Source organism: Ambystoma mexicanum, chromosome 13 (genome assembly GCF_040938575.1).
Source record: "Ambystoma mexicanum isolate Mex_15411 chromosome 13, UKY_AmexF1_1, whole genome shotgun sequence".
Classification (NCBI taxonomy): domain Eukaryota; kingdom Metazoa; phylum Chordata; class Amphibia; order Caudata; family Ambystomatidae; genus Ambystoma; species Ambystoma mexicanum.
The window spans coordinates 541078533-541087436 of NC_090938.1; the positions used below are offsets into that span (position 1 = coordinate 541078533).

Here is an 8904-nt window from a genome sequence, read left to right on the forward strand (position 1 = left end):
AAATTGAGTTGATTTTTAGGAGAACGTATTTGTTGCATGTTAACGCGGCAGTAACAGTATTATCACTGCATTTAGGGGCTGGCCCTATCACAAGTCTGGCTTATTTATCCCCAACTCTGAGCTGGGGTAAATTTGCTGAAAAAATGCCAATTCTCGGCGCAATTACCGCCGGCGGTATTACCATGCGGTAATTGTGCTGACAATTTGACCCAATGGGGGATGGGGAGCAACGTCTAGCACCCAACCTGTGATCTGGCAGTAATATCGCCCGACGTGTAGGCGCTAATGCAAATAAAGTTGGACGGTATCCCAGAGGGGATACGGCCAAACTCGTGATGAGGCCCATTATATTAGAACACGTCCTACTTTTTAAATTTGATTTTAAGCAGTACAGGTATTTTTATTAGTAATATATGGGGCTTCTTTAAAATGCATATACTATAAGCACGCCTATGGCAATCACATAGATATATGAGAGAGAGAGAGAGAGAGAGAGAGAGAGAGAGAGAGAGAGAGAAGCAATCGAAAGAAACAATTTTTAAAGTTTAGGCACATTATTGAAAAGTAATTTGGAAAAACTAAAAGGTCCCTTGCTCAATGGTTTTCCAATATATAGTGAATGAGCACAGGCAGCTTGTGATAAGTAGCATAGAATTGATTGCAACAACTGGAAGGGCTCTAAAGAAGTTTCATTGCACTACCAAAAGTAACAGCAAATGCACACAGCTTATTTTTATAGAATTTATAACTTGAAGAATGCAAGGAAGTATGTCAGCAGAAGGAAATGGAAAAAGTGATGATTGAAGAAGGAGAGAAGGAGAAATAATAATGAGAAGGGGCACAGGCATGGGAGAGCAACAGTAACAGCGAGATTGCAATAAAGGCATCAGAAGTGCTTTAAGTAACTAGACAGTGAGAGCATGGGTCAGAAGAGTTACCGGAAAGAGGGGGGACAACATCTCCCCCATTGCACAGTACAGAAGAAAACAAAAAAAATAATAGGCCTCATTACGAGTCCGGCGGTAGCCGTGCCGGTAAAACCGGCAGGCTGCCGCCGGATTCATGGGGATTTACCGGCTCCGGACTTGCTGTAATGTCCCGGTGGTTCGGTAATTCCGGAGCCAGCATTCCGTTACTCACCATTCCCGTGGAGTCCCATAGGACTCCACAGGAATGGGGGCAGTGGAAACACTGGCACCATGCTGGAATGGTGCCGGTGTTTCCACGTCCGTGTGCGGCCAGTGGCGTTACGCCCGCCAGGTCAGACCACATGGCCACATAACTCGAAAACGGTGCCGGCACCGTTAAATCCGGACCGGCTAACTCGTAATGGGGCCCAATGTGTCAAAGATCACATATGATGCTAGGTATGCTCAGAGAATACAAATATAATTATGAATGCAAATTACATAACAAAGAACGGTTTTGAAATAGCAAGTGACACTAGATTAAGCACGGCATATATTTATGGGGTACAGCAGGAATAAATAACATTATAAGCACTTTTGCAGTAGCGCTATTAAATGCACATGCATTGATGCACATATTTCTATCTAGAATGGGGAAGTAATAGTAATAAGAGGAAGCATTCTCACCAGCAACAAGACTGAAGATAAATACATTATAGGATAGGGGAGTATGATCTTTTTATTAACATTATTGCATTTTTTGTAACATATTAACAGATATATTGAGGAGAGGTTTAAGTAAGTAACTAGGGGATAACATGCAATATTCCAGGGATTCATTATGCAAATGCATAACGAGTCACACACTTTTTTAAATCACTTTATTTATCATTTAGGAAATAAAACATACAAAAGAAAGTTAACATGTACATATCCATCACATCAGAGATATGCATTCCAATTGTAAAATACATAGAATAGCTAGATAACCAATCCTAACATAACTAAAATTCACACATTCAAAGCCTTAATTCACTACTACAAACCTCCATTCTACAGTAGAAATTCAAAGATCTAACAACACCAGACAATACAACACCAACAACCTCAACACACAACATCAAATAGAATCACAATAAGCCCCGATCTATCACATTCAGAAAATAATGCATGCGGCTAATAAACATCAGCTTTATAATTCATTAAAATAATCCCAAATTCTAAGATAATGCTCCTCTCGCTTCTGTTTTGTTAGCATTATCTTCTCATAGTCAGACAAGTTGCGGATATCTATCAGCCAATCATCTACCGCTGGCTTTTTCCTTGATTTCTAGACTTTTAATATTTGTTTAGCTGCTACTACCAATACCCTTTTTATCCATTCCGTTCTCACGCTAACCATGTCTCCTCTCTCTCTGCTGGATAATAAAATTGTTGAAAAAGATGTTCGTGGCAGTGAGTCTCCCAGCATAATGTCTAAACTATTCAAGACATCACTCCAAAAGGTAGACACCCTCGAGCATGTCCATAACATATGGAGCAAAGTGCACCCATTAAGACCACAGCCCCAACAGATATCATTGTCTAACAATCCTACCTTGGCCATTCGAGCAGGGGTCCAATACAATCTACAAAGGATTCTCTGTCTAATATTTTTGACTGCACGCCAATACAAAGCAGGCTTTCCCATTCCTCATTAGGAATATCCATACCAAGTTCCTCCACCCAAGCCCGACAAAGTTTTTCCCATGATTCTACATGCAAATTATCCATCGGCATTAGTTTCATGTATGTTGACACTGTACATGGAAGAGAACGGATAACCTCACAGACCGTGGGTCTCTCTCTCATTGGATCCCCTAACATTCCCAGTCGCTCAATTAAAAGAAACTTCAGATCTCTATAATGTGCCCGTTCCCTAACCCCAATCCCGAACGATTCTCTAAGGGGTTTGAAGGATATCATATGGTCACCTCCCCAGACATCACGTATCCTAAAAATGTCTTTTTTGATCCAGCTTTGCCAGCATAAGGTCTTATTCACCATTTGCAGCCCCTCATTATGTCATAGAGCTGCATCGTAGTGTATCCAGATGTTTTCCCCTCTGGCAGTCATAAATGTTTGTAGGGCCCCTCTAGTAGCACCCATAGTGGGTAGTCTCACAGTAGAGTTTGGCATCTTAAACATTGAGTACATGTCACGTAAGGCGAAAAATGCTCACTCTCAATAATCTGCCAGTAGGTCATATCCTTGCCAATGTCGGAAAAGTATAATGCTGACTTCTTCAGAACAAACCCAGCGCAATAACTCAATAGATTAGGATACCCAAAACCCACTTCCTTCACAGGCCGCATTAAAATGTACTTAGGAATCTTAGTTCTATTACCAACCCCCCAAACGAACTCCTGTAAGACCTTATCAATACTGCCAATTACCTTCTTGGTGAATTTCAAAGGGATAGATTGGACAATGTAGAGCACTTTCGGCAAAATAACCATTTTGATGGCATTAATTTTCACCCAGAGCCCCAGCGTCAAACGACCCCATTTTAATATATCCCTCTGGATCTTCTTTAAATATTTTGCGATATTGTATTCAACCATCTTTCTTAGGTCCCGAACTAGGTAAATTCCTAAATACCTCATTGCTCCCATCTCCCACTAACAATTCCATGAACCCATATCACCCCTCGGTTGTGTAACGTCTAGAGGAAAGACCACCGTCTTATCCCAGTTGATCTTGTGGTCAGAAAATAACCTCACTTCCTTGAACATGCATTTTAGCCTTTCACTCCCTTCCAGCGGATTGGTCAAGACGATGGTCATATCATCCGCATAACACAGGATTTTAATTTCATTATCCCCGAATTTAAGTCCACAGAGGCACTGCTGTTTGCTTATGTATGCAATCAACGGCTCTATTGCAAGGTTAAAAGGGTATGGCGGCAAAGGGCAACCCTGTCTAGTACCTCTCAATAGGAAAAATGGGGAAGACAAAACGTAATTAACCCAAACTCGAGCATGGATGAGTTCAGCGCTTTAATAACCCTCAAAAAAGTATCCCCAAAACCCATCTTTCTCAGTGTTTGGTCCAAGAATGTCCAATTAACCCGATCAAAGGCATTTTCCGCATCCATAAAAATTAGGAGTGCATTCGGAACCTTTTCTTTCGGAAGTCCAATTTTATCTATTAGTGTCCTAACATGGTCGTACCCATATCTGCCACGCATAAAGCTAACCTGGGAACGGCTGATCAGATCACCAATGCACCTATCCAGCCGATTAGTCATAATTCTAGGGAATATCTTAAGATCAACATTTAACAACGATATCGGCCTATAGTTTTCGCACTTCTTCTGGTCTTTACCCGGTTTCGGAATCACCACAATGCAGGCCTCTTTCATTGTGGGGCAGACACCCCATCGGACATGAAACTATTGTACATGTTACACAAAACCGGTGTTAAAACAGGACCCAGTGCCCGGTAGAATTCAACCAGAAGGCCGTCTTTGCCTGGCGATTTACCCGTATTGAGCTGGTCACTGGCAGCCAATATTTTCTTCCCCGTAATGGGTCTATCAACAGATGCAGCTTGGTCATCAGACAGCCTTGGCAGAATAATTTTATCGAAGAACACATCCATATCCTCAAGCATTGGAAATTGATCGTTCCTAAAAAGTGATTTGAAAAGTTTCCTGAAACCTTCAAATATCTCATCCTTCTTAACTTTATATTCCCCACCTTCACCCTCTAACCTCCAGACAAAGGAACTATCAATCAAGCCACGTAGTCTATTTGGCAGTAATCTACCAGTCTTGTCCCCCTGCTCCCAGAATTTCTGTCTCATGAAAAACATGCCTTTCTCATACTGGGTGTCCATCTCGCGTTTATGATGTTCCCACATTCTCTCCATATCAGCTTTATCCTCGCTACGTCTTGTCATTTGGTACTTCTTCTGGCATGTTCCCAATTCACTCTCCAACCTCTTTAGTTCAGTCACTCCCTTTTGCCTCATTTGGGCCGTGATATCCATCAGTTCACCCCTAATTGTTGCCTTGACGCTATCGCCTTGAAGCTATCCCAAGCCATTAGATCGGACTTAGAACCCTTATTTATCTCAAAGAAATTCCTAGTAAAGTCTTGTAGAGATTCAACCACCTCTTGTTCTTGTAATACATACGTTTTCAGACGCCACTTAGGAGTTCCAGTTCGTTCTGTTCCCATATCCAACCGCATTGTTATTAGGGAGTGATCAGAAATACCTCTCTCTTTAATGTCTACACTAGAGACCTTTTCAACAAGTCTATCAGAAACCAAGAAATAATAAATCCTCGTGCACAAATCATGAACTGGCGAGAAGAAGGAAAATTCCCTCTCCCCGAGATGCATGAACCTCCAAACTTCAACCAAGTAAAGACTGTGTAAGAACTCATTAAACACCTTGCTTGCGCTCTCTGCTGTGTATCTGCAATGAGCAGAGCGGTCCACCCTGACATCGAGAACACAATTAAAATCGCCCACCAGGACTGTATATTCCCCATTCATTTCACCTAAAAGTGACAACATCTTTGTAAAGAAACCACTCCCTCCAGCACACGGACTGTAAATAGACCCTATAGTGATTAACCTACCTTCGAATTTGACATCCATCAGAATCACCCTCCTATCCTCATCCATTACTGCTTTCTCCATACTTAAATTCAGACCCCAACGCAATAGTATACCCATACCCCTCAATTTAGAAGTATGGCAATTTAAAAAGTGTCTACTAAACAGAGTGCTTTTATGGAAGTGTTTGGATTCTTCCAGAGGTGAGTCTCCTGTAAAAGAGCAATATCAATGTTCTCTCTCTTCAATCTAGTCAGCACTTCCCTCCTCTTCCTGGGGATATTTAGATCTTTAACGTTCCATGAACAGATAGTCAAATCACCCATCTCATGTCAGCCTCCAAAATATAACCTACCACCAATTCCAATTCCCATCACTTGAGACAGGGTACAGGGGTCTAGATAATTATCAGAAGCATCAAAATAGCTTATCGCGACACTATATCCAGAGATATAAATCTGAGATGGAGGTGCAACTACACCACCATGTCCAACCATAACCAAATATCGACACATTGGAGGGTTATATATCACAACAGCATGCACAGGACAAAACACGACAAGAACACACCTACACAAACCACATTGGCACATCAATTGCAAATAAAACATTACACTTTGCAACCTAGCAAAGTGATTCTGGGTCACAATATGTACAGGTTTATCGCTATTCCGAACTATAGCCACTCCAAAGTCTGCACCTAGATTTCCACAGTTTAACACTACTTATCTCCACTCTATTGCTACTGACAGTCCTTCAAAATGGCTAAGGTGTGTAAGGTAACAGTACAACCAATCAAACAGTAAATCACTAGACTTCAATCCCAAAATGTCATGACACTGTTGCTCAGAATGCAGAATTGCAGCCACAAATCATTGCCTATTCGCCTCCCCATTTACAATATGTAGTGCAACTCTATGTCAGAGTGTGTAATCCCTATAGGCAAATGGGTCTCATTAACTGTTTTGTTAGTACAGCAATACCACCTCCGTATTCACAACTTATCACATCCCCCATACAGCATGAAGGTCATTCCCTCATAATGGCTCTGTAGGTTCTACATCTATGCACACCAAGTATTGCACCTTACCCATAACTCTGTGATTGACACATGCACCCACTTAGTCAGGTAAAGAACACCCACCAACCAAAGACCTCCCTTTCACCAATGATAAATATAATTTTCCGCTGTTTCCACCAGTCATAGTCAAATAACACAAACTACCATCTTCCGTTTCACAGCACACATACTAGAGTATCTCTGCAAATCATGCACAATACAAAAAGAACATTCCCCCTCTGTAGACATGCAAGAAGTCAAGTCGAGGCAACGTTAAACAAATGGGAACCAATCCCAATGCAATAACATGCCTTGCAGTCATATTAACAGTGTATTGCAAATGCAATCCATTTCCCCAGGACTGCCCCAAACAACAAAGCTGAAATAGTGTGTATATCCACCAGTCAGAATCCAATACGTTCTATAATAATTATCCCCATAACCACACCAGTGCTTATCCAGCCTATGCTGAGTGAGGAAGCCAGCAATAACAAACAGCATTTGCATAAACAAGTAACTCATAGTCTTTCCATCACAGCTCGATGGGGTCACAAAGAAGAGGCGCTGCGAAATCCAGCCATCGGCATCTGTACCACCTCCCCTTATTACCACGGACCTCGAATGTACATCCCGTCAAAGCGTCACGAAAGGATCCTAATGTGCATGTATCACAGACAGGCATGACGATTGCACAATTCAAAAATATACGGGCTGAAACCCAAGTTGAAGCCCTTGATGGAAGGTTTGACATTCCTCCATAAGCCTGGCGCGATTCAGACAGAAGCCCCGGTGTCAGCGTGTAACCTGTGTAACAATTGGGACCCCCGAGTCTCATTTCAGGCCCCTCACCAGTCAGCATAGAAGATACGTGCTCACATAGAGCCATCCGCGGCTACAGCAGAAGAAAGGCGACTCCTCCTCCATAAAATGCAGTCCCCCTGCTGCTCATACTTCGCCACGCAAACGCTGTCCAGGCTGCTCTTCCACTGCTCGCAACCTGGTCATTGCAGTTACGGATTGACACTACGTGCGTGTGCAGATCCAAGCTCCGCTCATGTCATATGTCACAGGCGTCGCCCACATAGACGTTGCAGAGCCCTTCCTCTAATTCGCTTGAGCAACGAAGCTCATCGGAAAACAAAAAAACGAAAATAACGACTGCAGTATGGTTTTAAAGAAAAACCACAAGGAGAGTAAAAACATGAAAAATGCAAAAATATGAATTCGTGGCAACCAGGGGTGAAAAAATATAAGAATTAAGCCATATTAAACATGACTATCTTTTATTCTTTGATAATGAAAACCTTTGTGATGCGGATGCAGTGGCTTCCATAGGCTCCTGTTCTTTTTCCAAGTCACTAAGAAAAGCCTCAGCATTCTTGCTATCATTGAATGAAAACAGTCGGCCATCCATAACCACACGAAAAATTGCAGGGTAAACCATATGGTATTTGTGGCTTTTGGCTCTTGCTTTTTCCTTTGAAATGTTAAACTCCTTGCTCTTGTCCAGCACGTTCCGGCTTAAGTCACCAAATGTCATCACCTTATGGCCACCCCGAGAAAGGTCCTTCAACCCCCTTGCTTTGCTCAAAATTAACTCTTTCATAGGGAATCTTAGAAACTTTACCACAAAATGTCTGGGCCTCTGTCCAATGCCGGCTTAGGTCCCAAACTCCTGTGTGCTCTTTCCATATCCAAGTTTGTTTTCAGATCCAGTTTAAGCAAGGAGATTAGAGTTTTTCCAATGAACTCCATGGGGTTCCCTCTCTCAATATCCTCAGGAATACCAGCAATCCTTATATTGTTTCTCCTTGAGAAATGTTCCTGTTCAGAGATATTCAAGGAGAGTTTCTCATTCCTGGTTAGTAATTTACTTATTTGGTCCTCCAGTTTAAGTACTCGGTCATCCATTTCATTTAAATGAGTCTCCACCCTGTTGAAATTAGAAGTAAGTTCAACATATATTTCATTGCCTTAGAGACCTTCTCCTTGGTTTCAGTGATATCCAAGGTCAGTTTTTTTGAGTAGATCCAAAATCTTGTCCTCTCTATCATAAGGGGGCTTCTCTCCACCCCCCATTTGTCGTTTAGCTGGTTGTTTTGGATCAGGTATGTCAACATCAGCCATTGTAGAGCAGTGATTCAGCTTAGGTGCAGGAATTCAGCATCCAGGCAGCCATCCCTGGAGCTGGCAGTTCTAGAAGTATTTTAAGGCCTGGAAATATAAAGGAGTGTGCCATTGGGCCCAAAACGTATTTTTTATGGAGCACACACTCTGATTAGTATGGCTTTCAAGAATAAAGAGTAGGTTATTAAGATCACTTATATGG

General features: G+C 42.0%; 1 long non-coding RNA gene across 1 annotated transcript in view; it reads right to left on the minus strand.

The window, feature by feature from the left end:
- The window catches only part of LOC138521438 (uncharacterized), a 145668-nt gene extending 138020 nt beyond the window's left edge, over positions 1-7648 (minus strand). The window contains exon 1 of the long non-coding RNA XR_011283045.1: positions 7425-7648. This is a non-coding gene — a long non-coding RNA (uncharacterized lncRNA). The remainder of the gene's footprint in view (positions 1-7424) is intronic.
- Between the last annotated feature and the right edge of the window lie 1256 nt (positions 7649-8904).